Source organism: Triticum dicoccoides, chromosome 1A (genome assembly GCF_002162155.2).
Source record: "Triticum dicoccoides isolate Atlit2015 ecotype Zavitan chromosome 1A, WEW_v2.0, whole genome shotgun sequence".
NCBI classification, from domain to species: domain Eukaryota; kingdom Viridiplantae; phylum Streptophyta; class Magnoliopsida; order Poales; family Poaceae; genus Triticum; species Triticum dicoccoides.
This window is the reverse complement of record NC_041380.1, coordinates 284,056,695-284,070,817: the sequence shown is the minus strand read 5'-3', so window position 1 is coordinate 284,070,817 and position 14,123 is coordinate 284,056,695.

Here is a 14,123-nt window from a genome sequence, read left to right as displayed (position 1 = left end):
TTGTCACCTTGGGGTATGCGGATCATAACTCGTAATAGGTGTCTATGATACATCTCCAACGTATCTATAATTTTTTATTATTATATGCTGTTATATTATCAATCTTGGAAGTTTTATATTCATTTTATAGCAAGTTTATATCATTTTTTGGGACTAACCTATTGACATAGTGCCTAGTGCCAGTTGTTGTTTTTTGCTTGTTTTTTACTTCGTAGAATATCCCTACCAAATGGAGTCCAAATGAGCGAAACTTTTTGGATTTTTTTGGACTAGAAGACAACTTGGAAGCCAAGGAAGCAGCATGAGGGAGGCCCGTGGGGCCCATAAGACACCAGGGCGTGCCAGAGGCCCCTAACGCACCCTGATGGGTTGTGAGGACCACCGGTGTCTCCTCCACCGCCTCTCAGCTCTATAAATATCCAAATATTGCAGAAACCCTAGAGGAGTCGATGAAACACAATTTCAGCCGCCGCAAGTTCCAGAACCACGAGATCCAATCTATAGCCCTATTCCGGCACTCCACCGGAGGTGAACACGATCATAGAGGGCTTCATCATCCTCATTGTTGCCTCTCCGATGATGCATGAGTAGTTCACCATAGACCTGCGGGTCCGTAGGCAGTATCTAGATGGCTTCTTCTCTTTTTTGATTCTCAATACAATGGTCTCTTGGAGATCTATTTGATGTAACGACTTTTTGCGTGTGTTTGTTGGGATCCGATGATGTTCAAGTTTATGATCAGATCTATATCCATGAATATTATTTGAGTCTTCTTTGATCTCTTATATGCGTGATTATTTATAGCCTCGTATCTCTTCTCTGAATCTTTGGTTTAGTTAGGCTAACTAGCAAATTGATTTTTCTTGCAATGGAAGAGGTGCTTTGTGATGGGTTCGATCTTGCAGTGTCCTCACCCAGTGACAGATGGGGTAGCGAGGTGCTACCTCTTGAGCACTGCGTTGGTTTTCCCTTGAAGAGGAAAAGGTGATGCAACAAAGTAGCGTACGTATTTCCCTCAGTTTTTGACAACCAAGGTATCAATCCAGTAGGAGGCCGCGCACGAGTCCCTCGCACCTACACAAGAAAATAAATCCTCGCAACCAACACGATAAGGGGTTGTCAATCCCTACACGGTCACTTACGAGAGTGAGATCTGATAGATATGATAGGATAATATTTTTGGTATTTTTATGATAAAGAGAAATAAAAGATGCAAAGTAAAATAAATGGCAAAGGAAATAACTAAGTATTGGAAGATTAATATGATGGAAGATAGACCCGGTGGCCATAGGTTTCACTAGTGGCTTCCCTCAAGAGCATAAGTATTTACGGTGGGTGAACAAATTACCGTTGAGCAATTGACAAAATTGAGCATAGTTATGAGAATATCTAGGTATGATCGTGTATGTAGGCATCACGTCCGAGACAAGTAGACCGACTCCTGCCTGCATCTACTACTATTACTCCACACATCGACCGCTATCCAGCATGCGTCTAGAGTATTAAGTTCAAGAGAACAGAGTAACGCTTTAAGCAAGAAGACATGATGTAGAGGGATAAACTAATGCAATATGATATAAACCCCATCTTGTTATCCTCGATGGCAACAATACAATACGTGCCTTGCTGCCCCTACTGTCAATGGGAAAGGACACCACAAGATTGAACCTAAAGCTAAGCACTTCTCCCATTGCAAGAAAGATCAATCTAGTAGGCCAAACCAAACTGATAATTCGAAGAGACTTGCAAAGATAACCAATCATACATAAAATAATTCAGAGAAGATTCAAATATTGTTCATAGATAAACTTGATCATAAACCCACAATTCATCGGTCTCAACAAACACACCGCAAAAGAAGATTACATCGAATAGATCTCCACAAGAGAGGGGGAGAACTTTGTATTGAGATCCAAAAAGAGAGAAGAAGCCATCTAGCTAATAACTATGGACCCGTAGGTCTGAAGTAAACTATTCACACTTCATCAGAGGGGCTATGGTGTTGATGTAGAAGCCCTCCATGATCGATGCCCCCTCCGGCGGAGCTCCAGAAAAGGTCCCAAGATGGGATCTCGTGGATACAGAAAGTTACGGCGGTGGAATTAGGGTTTTGGCTCCGTATCTGGTAGTTTGGGGGTACATAGGTATATATAGGAGGAAGGAGTATGTCGGTGGAGCAACAGAGGGCCCATGAGGGTGGAGGGCACGCCTGGGGGGGGGGGGGGTAGGCGCGCCCCCTACCTTGTGACTTCCTCGTTGATTGCTTGATGTAGGGTCCAAGTCCTCTGGATCATGTTCGTTCCAAAAATCACATTCCCGAAGGTTTAATTCCGTTTGGACTCCGTTTGATATTCTTTTTCTGCGAAACCCTAAAATAGGCAAAAAACAGCAATTCTGGGCTGGGCCTCCGGTTAATAGGTTAGTCCCAAAAATAATATAAAAGTGTATATTAAAGCCCAATAATTATCAAAACAGAATAAAATATAGCATGGAACAATAAAAAATTATAGATACGTTAGAGACGTATCACGAGGCATGCATGTATCGTTGCTATTAAGGATAAAAAGATGGGGTCTATTCCTACATGAATATATCTTGTCTACATCATGTCATCATTCTTATTGCATTACATTGTTTCTGCTTGAACTTAATACACTCGATGCATGTTGGATAGCGGTCGATGTGTGGAGTAATAGTAGTAGATGCAGAATCGTTTAGGTCTACTAATCTTAGACGTGGCGCATATATTCATGATCATTGCCTTGCATATCTCCATAATTAGTTGATCTTCTATCAATTGCCCAACATTAATTTGTTTACCCACCGTGTGCTATTTTCTTGAGAGAAGCCACTAGTGAAATCTATGCCCCCCGGGTCTATCTTTTATCATATTTGCACTTTTTCTTTAATTATTTTATTTCACGTTTTATCAAGATCTATTTATCCAAACTCATACAAAATTATCTATCTTTTTACCGTGGAGGGATTGACAACCCCTCTTATGCGTCGGGTTGCAAGTATTTGTTCTTGGTGTGCAGGTACCGTTTACATAGTGTTGCTTGGTTCTCCCACTGGATTGATAACCTTGGTTTCATAACTAAGGGAAATACCTACCGTAGCTGTACTGCATCATCCCTTCCTCTTTGGGGAAATACCGACTCAATTTGAAGCCGCATCAGTCTACAACTTGCAAGATAGGATTAAGAACACACATATATTCATGAAAACATAATAGGTTCAGATCTGAAATCATGGAACTCGGGCCCTAGTGACAAGCATTAAGCATAGCACAGTCATAGCAACATCAATCTCAGAACATAGTGGATACTAGGCATCAAACCCTAAAAAAACTAACTCGATTACATGATAAATCTCATCCAAGCCATCACCATTCAGCAAGCCTATGATGGAATTACTCATGCACGGCGGTGAGCATCATGAAATTGATGATGGAGGAAGGTTGGCGATGATGATGGCGACGAATCCACCATGGCAATTCTGCTGAAAACAGCGTCAGTCCGGGTTAGTTCCATTCAAATCATGCAAATTAAAGTCCAAAACAAGGGCAAAAGAGTTTGGAAAGTAGATATGATGAAGACGTATCATGGACTTCGGGAGCTGTTTCATATTTTGGTTGCCATTTCTTTATATGAACTCTGATTTTGACGTTCTTGGGCTCGTTGGATTTCTAAATAAATTTACAATGGTTTGTGGCCTTGAATCCTCATATTGGACACTTTGATAAATGACAAATCATCATACTCTCCAAAGGGCCTTGATCTCATGCTTTGGAACTTCTCTGGTTTGACCCCCTAGCTTGATTCTTTTGATGTCCCAAATCCATGAACATGTCAACACACCTAAAAATACCACAAAACAAAGGAAAACTAATAAAAACTAAAAAATTGTGCAGTGAACTTGGTAAAACAAGTAAATATCGAAAAATACGCATTGGAGACATGAATAAGTGCTAGATGGATATGATATGAGGGATTGTGGCACTAGAATATCCTCTAAAAAGTATGCATAAGATCCACTCATCAACATGCAACTGCCGTTTATACCTGTGCTAGGGAAATTCTAGCCGATCCCCTAAAATTGGTTTGAGGAGGAAAAATCCGGTTTACTCCTCTAACCGGCACCTAGCTGAACTCATAAACTATATGAAGGAGAAATATTTTAGCCCTTGCGACCGCTGAGGAGTAAAAATATTCGCCCGCTTGGCTACCGAGTAAAATGCATGACTCACTCTCTGCATCACTAGGCCGCCCAAATCCATCACGACACGCCTCCTCCTATGGTGGATCTGATGGCGCCGCTCGCCGCCGCCCATCCACTGCACTTGGCTGGTAGATCAACCGCACACAGTCACCTCGTCCTGCCCCTCCTCCTCCCACATTGGTGGTGCCTCCTCTTCCCGTCCCTCCTCCTCTCGCATCACACCTGCGTTCCCAGACCTCCTGCCACCGTTGCCGAGGCCAAACTAGAAGGAAATATGCCCTAGAGGCAATAATAAAGTTGTTATTTATATTTCCTTATATCATGATATATGTTTATTATTCATGCTAGAATTGTATTAACCGGAAACTTGATACATGAATGAACGCATAGACAAAACACAGTGTCCCTAGTATGCCTCTACTAGACTAGCTCGTTAATCAAAGATGGTTAAGTTTCCTAACCATAGATGCTACCTCTTGAGCAGTGTGTTGGTTTTCCCTTGAAGAGGAAAGGGTGATACAGTAAAGTAGCGTAAGTATTTCCCTCAGTTTTTGAGAACCAAGGTATCAATCCAGTAGGAGACCACGCGCGAGTCACCTCGTACCTAGACAAACAAATAAGAACCTCACAACCAACACGATAAAGGGGTTGTCAATCCCATCACGGCCACTTGCAAGAGTGAGATCTGATAGAGATAATAATAATAAGATATATATTTTTGGTATTTTTATGATATAGATTGAAAGTAAAGATTGCAAAATAAAATAGATTGGAAACTTGTATGATGGAGAATAGACCCGGGGGCCATAGGTTTCACTAGTGGCTTCTCTCAAGATAGCAGAAGTATTACGGTGGGTGAACAAATTACTGTCGAGCAATTGATAGAAAAGTGAATAATTATGAGAATATCTAGGTATGATCATGTATATAGGCATCACGTCCAAGACAAGTAGACCGAAACGATTATGCATCTACTACTATTACTCCACACATCGACCGCTATCCAGCATGCATCTAGAGTATTAAGTTCATAAGAACAGAGTAACGCCTTAAGCAAGATGACATGATGTAGAGGGATAAATTCATGCAATATGATATAAACCCCATCCTTTTATCCTCGATGGCAACAATAGAATGCGTGTCGTTTCCCTTTCTGTCACTGGGATCGAGCATTGCAAGATTGAACCCAAAGCTAAGCACTTCTCCCATTGCAAGAAAGATCAATCTAGTAGGCCAAACCAAACTGATAATTCGAAGAGACTTGCAAAGATAAACCAATCATACATAAAATAATTCAGAGAAGATTCAAATATTGTTATAGATAATCTTGATCATAAACCCACAATTCATCGGATCTCAACAAACACACCGCAAAAGAAGATTACATCGAATAGATCTCCAAGAGAATCAAGGAGAACTTTGTATTGAGATCCAAGGAGAGAGAAGAAGGCATCTAGCTAGTAGCTATGGACCTGAAGGTCTGAAGTAAACTACTCACACATCATCGGAGGGGCCATGGAGTTGATGTAGAGGCCCTTCGAGATCAATGCCCCCTCCGGGGGAGCTCCGGAAAAGGCCCCAAGATGGGATCTCTTGGGTACAGAAGGTTGTGGCGGTGGAAATAGGGTTTCATGGTGCTCTGGATGTTTTCGGGGTATATGCATATATATAGGAGGAAGAAGTAGGTCGGTGGAGCAACGATGGGCCCACAAGGGTGGAGGGCACGCCCAGGGCGGTGGGCGCCCCCCTGCCTCGTGGCCTCCTCGATTGTTTCTTGTCGTCCACTCCAAGTCCCATGGATCATGTTTGTTCCAAAAATAATGCTCCCGAAGGTTTCATTCCGTTTGGACTCCGTTTGATATTCCTTTTCGGCGAAACACTGAAATAGGCAAAAAACAACAATTTGGGCTGGGCCTCCGGTTAATAGGTTACTCCCAAAAATAATATGAATGTGTAAAAATAAGCCCATTAACATCCAAAACAGATAATATAATAGCATGGAACAATCAAAAATTATAGATACATTGGAGACGTATCAAGCATCCTCAAGCTTAATTCCTACTCGTCCTCGAGTATGTAAAATATAAAAACAGAATTTTTGACGTGGAATGCTTCCTAACATATTTCTCAATGTAATTTTTCTTTATTGTGGCATGAATGTTCAGATCCGAAAGATTCAAGATAAAGGTTTAATATTGACATGTAAATAATAATACTTCAAGCATACTAACTAAGCAATTATGTCTTCTCAAAATAGCATGGCCAAAGAAAGTTATCCCTACAAAATCCTATAGTCTGGTTATGCTCTATCTTCGTCACACAAAATATTAAATCATGCACAACCCCGATGACAAGCCAAGCAATTGTTTCATACTTTTTGATGTTCTCAAACTTCTTCAATCTTCACGCAATATATGGGCATGAGCCATGGATATAACACTATAGGTGGAATAGAATGGTGGTTGTGGAGAAGACAAAAAGGAGAATATAGTCTGACATCAACTAGGCGTATCAATGGGCTATGGAGATGCCCATCAATAGATGCCAATGTGAGTGAGTAGGGATTGCCATGCAACGGATGCACTAGAGTTATAAGTGTATGAAAGATCAACAAAAGAAACTAAGTGGGTGTGCATCTAACTAGCTTGCTCACGAAGACCTAGCACTACAAAAAAAAATAAACTTCCGTGATGATACGTGTTTGTCACAGTAGGTCGCGTTTTTGTCATGCATGTACATCCATGACGATTTTATGACAGAATCAAGATAGTCATACCTGTGCTGTCGTAGAAGTGTTCCATGACATTACCAAAATTATCATCACAGAAGTGTCCACTTCCATGACAATAAATCGCGTGTCACAGAAGTGCTTTCGTCAAGGGTGACCGACACATGGCATCCATCGTAACGGAATGCCGTTAAGCTATCGGGTCAGATTTTGGATCCGATAACCCGTTAACAGCCCTGACCAATGGGAAATTTCCACGTGTAAAATTCTGATTGGCCGAAGGGAACACCTGTCAGCTCGTCAGTGGGCCGGATGTCGCCCGTCCATTGGAGGAGACATGCCTATGATACGTCGACACGTGGCTGGGCCCAACAGAGGCCCATATAGGTTAAAAAGGCCGGCCCAGTCAAAGGCCCGTAGAACTTAATCAGGTACTAGTGGGCCAGCCCAGTAACGGCCTACTTAATAAAGGCCCATTTATGGCCCGAAGCCAAATATGGCCCGTTAATTGTTCGCCCAATATTTGGGCCCATTTACGACCCGAAGCCAGATCTGGCCCGTTAATTGTTTGCCCAATATTTGGGCCCATTTGCGACCCGAAGCCAGATCTGGCCCGTTAATTGTTCGCCGAATATTTGGGCCCAACTACAACCTAGTGACTTTCGTCCTGTTAGAGGCCTGATGTAGACATGGGCCCATTTCAGGCCAGTGTGACTTTCGGCCTGGGAATGGCCCGTGCTGCCCATGGGCCATATATGGTCCGACGGGAGATCGGGCCCACTAACGGCCCGTGCTAAAGGTGGCAACAGTTAAGCCCAACGTAAATTTGGGCCTGTTAAAGGCCTGTCGCATAATTCGGCTCGTTGATGCCTATGCTAAGCTTTCGGCCTCTTAAAGGCCCATGATATCAGTGGCCAACTAAGGCCCGAGATATGTTTTGGCCTGGTAACGACCCGTGAGCTAACTGGGCCCAAAACGTCCTGGTCGACAAAAGGCCCAACTAAAATATAGGCCAGTGTAAGTTTGGGCCTGACGCAATGTGTGAAGTCCCCAATCATTCGGGCCCAAGAAAGACGCAGGCCGACCCAATTGTGGCCCGCTAAAAAACCTGGCCCGTTAGAGTCGAATGTTTTGGTCTGGTCGACTACATCTGATTTTTTTCAGATAGCGAATGATGGCAGTAACTAGTAGGAATACAGAACAAACCTACTCTATATAATAAAGAAATTACGGCATAGTAACTAAGAATAAATCTACACTGTACAATAAAGGATTTAAGGTATACTACATCCACTAGGCATCAAAGTTTGCCACCAATGATCATAAAGCGCAACGAAGAAGTAGATTACAAAAACTGGGCACCATTGCAGCATAACAAAATAATACTGAACTGAGACCACTTCCAAGACAGTTCAAGAAAGGTTAGCCTTGCGGGGGAACTGCTGCGCAAGCTGCTGAGCAAGGCTGTGAGACCGGCCTAGCATGTCGGTCATAGCTTCCAGGTGTAGCTGTTTAGCGATGAGGTTCTCATTGGTGTTCTCCTCAATCTTTCTTAGAGATAGGACTTCAAGTCAAAGTTGAGTTGCAGAATGCCTTTCTGCTAGAACTTGAGACTGAAGAAGTCGAACTGATTCAGACAACACATTCTGTGAGCTTGTCTAACTGTTAGTCTCAAGTAACTTGAACACTGCATCAAGACAAGACTTTGGGGTTGTCTCGCTATCTTCAAGATGTTTTGCCTTCTTTGCTGCAATATATGTTGGGTTTGTCTCACAGCCTTCAGCAGACTTTTGCATGCCATCAGGCATATCACGCAGAAACAAAGCAGAGAGATGACAGGTTTTGCATGTGTATAAACAAAGATGATAACTGTTCTGTCAATTCTATCCAATTTCAAATTAGAAAATAAAGAGTAAGTTCAAAATATCAATAGCATAATTTGGCATTGTTCATAATGTGGGGAGCTTCACCACACTACTGGATTACCATGTCAACATAACAAGCATAGATGAAGGGCAAAGAAAATCATTGTATCTATTTTGGATAATGTGCATGGCATGTTGTTCATATCATCAGCCACTTCAGTAAGATAAAACAGGAGATGACACGGTGCAAACGTGGGCTGCTTCACCACACACTGGATTATAGGTCCACAAAAACAAGCATACATATAGGGAGTATTAAGTAATGTGCATGGTATGAATAAGTAATTTGGTTTTACAAGTAAAACTTAGAACTAACGGTTCTTACGAACATGCATTTTGGTAGAAATATCAAACTAAACAGCAGTAAACAATAGGTAGTATGAGCAAATTAAACAGTAGTTGAGGATAAAGGCTTTAGAAGGACTGACTTACATTAACAGTTAACACCGGCTTTATAATGCCCTTCTCCATGTCAAGGAAGGATAACTCAAGAATTTCAGCACAAAATCTTCTTCATAAGCATTGCCTGTACTCTACATTTTGTAGAGAGTAATTATAGATATGATAATACTAGAAGGGATAGAGGATAATGAAGATAAGATGCAGATTGATGCTACATAATCAACTACCAATCCCTAGAAGTACAAGCGTTACAGGACAAAATGTACTGACAAGAGCAATGGGCTACACTTCTGCACTGGCATTGTCTATGTATTCTACTTGTTGGTAAGATTAAATATAGATCTGATCTTTTTTAGTAAATGGTGGGCGAGGGAGATAAGATGCAGAGTGCTACAAAATGAACCAATCCCTCTTCCCATAATACAAGAGTGTTTTGAACACTGGTGTATTGTACAAAACGTTCTTATATTATGGGACGGAGGGAGTAGCTGTTAATGTAAGTACAGTGATAGACCACGTTCAGTCCTTACAAGAGGACTACAGAGCTAAACCTCTTCAAAAGCATTGGGTTGATTCTAAATTTATGTAAGAGTCCATACGGATCTTATAATGTCCACCAAATGGACGATTACGAGGCTAACATGTGTAGTGATGCTACATAATCAAACAATTATGAAAGTAAGTATGGTCATACAGGGCAAGAGGTACTCACAAGAGCAATGCAGTGTGCAGTATAGTTGCAAGATTCTGTGGTCCCTTGAGAACGAATGTTCTTCTGCTAATAGTTTTCGTACAAGTGAGACATTAAGGCAAATGCAGAAATGTAGTTCAAATTGTGATGTGATATCATAGGCAGTACCTTACGCTGCAGCCGAGACCAATGTGTAACAAGATTATTCCAGTCACCGTCGGATAAATGTAGCACCGGAGACTTCACAGATATTTCATTCAGAGGCTTGCCATCGAAGCGCGCTTGCCTTAGGTAGGAACGATACTTCATCAACGAGTGCTTGAAAAGCGCAACCAACCCTTGCTCGTCATCACAATCCAGTTTGCTCCTCGCCTATTTAAAAGAATGAAATCTTGTGTCTTCTGTCAGCAGAAACATATGCAGTAATGACCATGAATAACATTAGTACATTACTTACGTGTAAGTTGCAGAGGAAGACTGGAAATTGTTCTGTGTCTGCGGTATAATCTTTCTATGAAGCAAAGATGCGCACAAAGTTCCTGACAACAACATAAGCTTCATCTTCTAAACTGGGAAGAAATGGAACAGGGGTCTATTTGCTGCAATTGGGGCTCTCTCTGGTTCGAAAAGGGATTTGGCAACTGGATTTGGTGTACTCTTTGCTGGAATGGGGTTTTTGCATTGTACAGCTGGTGCTATGTCAACTGGCATAATCATACTGTTTGCTACAGTTGGGGTCTGCTGAGTTGGGGCATCAGAAATGACCAGTGTAGTAGGGCTAGAGTCTGCTAGAGTTGGGGTATTTTGTGGGTCAGGTGATATTGCAACTACACCTAATGGGCTATTTGATTTATCAGGTGCCACTACCTTTTCCAAATACTTTGCTTGTGCTCCTCCACGATCAGCAATCGCCCTCTTCCTTTTGAACATCTGATACACAAGAACATCATTTGAATGGATAAATATGGTATGATGACAGATGGAATATGTACTGAAAATGGATAGGCAGGGCGTATTCACATACACGATGTGTAAACTAAGCTAATGGCAGTTCAACAAAGTAGAAGCAATGCAAAGCATCAGTTGCAAGATATGTGCGAGCAATGTAACCTTGGAAAGTTAGAGCAAGTACCTTGATGGGTGAATAAGATAGGGCATCTTCCTCTGACTCCTCCACTTAGAAGCTACATTGACTTAGGTCTCCCTCTAGCTCAGAATCACTGTTAGGATCATATTCTGAGCATGAATCTGTAGGTGGAGAGCGTTTGCATTGCATTGCATCTAGACTTGATTTCAGTCCCTTAATGCCAAGTTTGACAGCCATGGCATTGTTCTGCTTTATTCTTTTCATGCGCGCAAGCTCATAATCATTATGATGCTGTTCAGAATATGAGATTCATGAAAACATAAAAAGTAGTCAGATCATCTATGGAATGCATTGCGGATTCAACTCGAAGAGTGTCTCCCTATAAACCCCTGCATACGCAAAGTTCACCTCCCCAACCGTGTTGACCAAACCACACACAGAAATACAAACCCCTTATGTCTCTATAACAGGCAGACACACATTTCAAAACTGAAGTAGGAACATTAGAATCATATGAAATTCGTATTTGAACAAATAAACTAAGCAATTATGAGTGGCGTAATGTTTAGCTTCAAGGGTGGAGTGTTGGTAGTGCGACGCAAAGCAAGTAGGCAGATTGTATTCCATGTAAAAGATCAAAACATATGTAAAAGCTGGAAATGACACTTTCTTTCTATACAATGCAGTGTTCGTTACCCACACATGATGGAAGAGATCACATAGGGAAATACTATTCACTCATGTCTACGGTTCCAGTATTTAGAAATAGGGTGGTCCACCCTAAAAGAATATTGACAACAAATATGACAAGGCAAGCATAGATGTAGTGAATCAATCATTTACTTGTGAGCTTACTAGGACAAGTATGCAGAATTGTAACCGCAGTAAGAGACCGTCCAAAATCTGAATGAAGAAGTTTGTCTAGCACTTATTGTTTGCAACTAATCGACATGAATAATTGGATATTATATCGAATGAGTAAGAAAGACAAGTAAAGTTGTCAACAAACCTGGCTTGCAGTAGTAATCTGGGTCAATGTCACTACGACCAACAATCCAAAATGACTAGTTTCTGTTCCGAGGGCCGGAATTTTGAAAACTCTGTGAACTTTAGAGGTACTAAAGATTAGCAAAATACATCTGAAACATTAAGTGTAGGTAGCACTGAGCACACAACAAACCTTAATGACAGTCCTGCCTAATGAGTAATGAATCAATTAGAAAATGGGTGATGAGGAGTGGCTGCTGAGTGTTGAGGACGTATCTCAGGATAAATCGGGTTGGCTTGGTGGGTGCTGCACGCCTGAGCCCTAAACGGACTGGAAAGGTAGGCACGGCGGCGCGCCTCAGCAGCGGTGACGCTGTTGGGCGAGCGGCTCCTGGCCTCCTGTTAGTCCGGCGTCTCCTCCTAGAGTCATGTCGTCCGGGGATTGCAAGTCGCCGGAGAGGCAGGCGGCTGCGGGCGAGTAGAGATCGGAAGCGCGCAGCAGAACAGAGGGGAATCGAGGCCTGGGACGACCCAAAATCCCAGAGTGGGCCGGCCCACCGTGGGCACCCTGTAGAGATACACACCCGAGTGGCGAACATGCATTTGCGAAACTAATTTAGGAACATTTAGCTGACCAATTAAACAACTCTGTTTTAATTATCAGATTCGTATTTGAACAACTAAGCTTGTTTAGCTTGATGGGTGGAGCAGTGTTATTATGACACGAATCACGTATTCTGATTGTATAGTGATCATAAAAGGGGGAAACTCTAAGCATATTTTTTTAGCAAAAGAGGGTTTCCCCTCCGATTTCTATTAAAGAAACCACCACGGAACCAACATGATCAATTAAACCCTAAGCATGATCAATTAAACCGTATTATGGCTGTGCTATGGAAGATTTGAAGCTGCAAACCGGAGAAATGATATTTAGCATCCATTGTTTGCTTCGAACTAAGAACTAAATTCTAAGAGCTGAAAAGAAAGTAGAGTAACCAAGTTAAGATCTATTTTCTGGTTGAGATCAAAAATTTGAGGAGATATGAAGTACCACCTCTCTTGCGGCGCCGTGTAGGCATCGGGGGTGCGATGGCTGTCGGTGGCGTTGAAGCAGATCTGCGACGGTAAACGGGTGCATCGGGGGATAAGTCCCGTTGCGGTGGAAGAGAAGGTCGTGTGAGCGGCCCCGGCAAAGAGGACGATGACGCCGATGAAGCGAGAGGACGCGATGCAAGGCTATTGGTCCGTCGCCGTGGATGAGAAACGTCCATCTCTAGCAGTGGACGATGCAGTCTTGGTAGGCGCTCCGGCATGGTGGAGAACGGTGGCGATGGATGTGGTGGAGGACGGCGGCGATGGATGGGGTGGCGGACGGAGGCTGGTGTGGGGATGGGGTGTTCTAGCACGGACGGTGTATGAATGGGAAAATGGAGGGAGAGGTACGGGGAACCATGTTTTTGGGACACGCCTGTCTGAAATATGGGAAAGTTATGATGTTAGCCCCCGTTTAAAATTTGGACGTCTCGTCGGTTGGGGATAGGACGGTAATCTCGCATCTTGCCAATATTTGCCCAGAGCGATTTCGGGCGAGGCGAGGGTGGTTGGCGCCCATGGTTGGTGCCCACGGTGTATGAACGGGGCTGACAAGTAGGGCGGTTGTGTCACGTCTGAGTGAAGTTACAAACCTGCCCCTATTGAAAATATTTACCTACATCGATTTCGGCCGAGTCAAGTTTGTTTTGCCGCCCACCGTCTATGAATGGGGAATGGAGGGAGAAATAGAGGTCTTTTGGACGAGCTTGAATCAAATGAGTTTTGCCGCCCATGTTTGACGCCCACCGTGTCAGAATGGGCTCAGAGGCGGTCGTGTCACGTCTAATTGAAGTTACTAACCTACCCCTATTTAGAGCAGTGGAAATCGGGCCGATGGATTGTCCGTGTAATGGGTAGACAGTAATTTCCATCTCCCAAACACTTGGCTTCGGGCAGCCGATGTGGGAGTGGACTTTTGCTGCTTCTTTCGAATTTTGGGACAATAAGCATCCACGTTTACCCTAGAAACTAAATTCGAATCCATTTTGT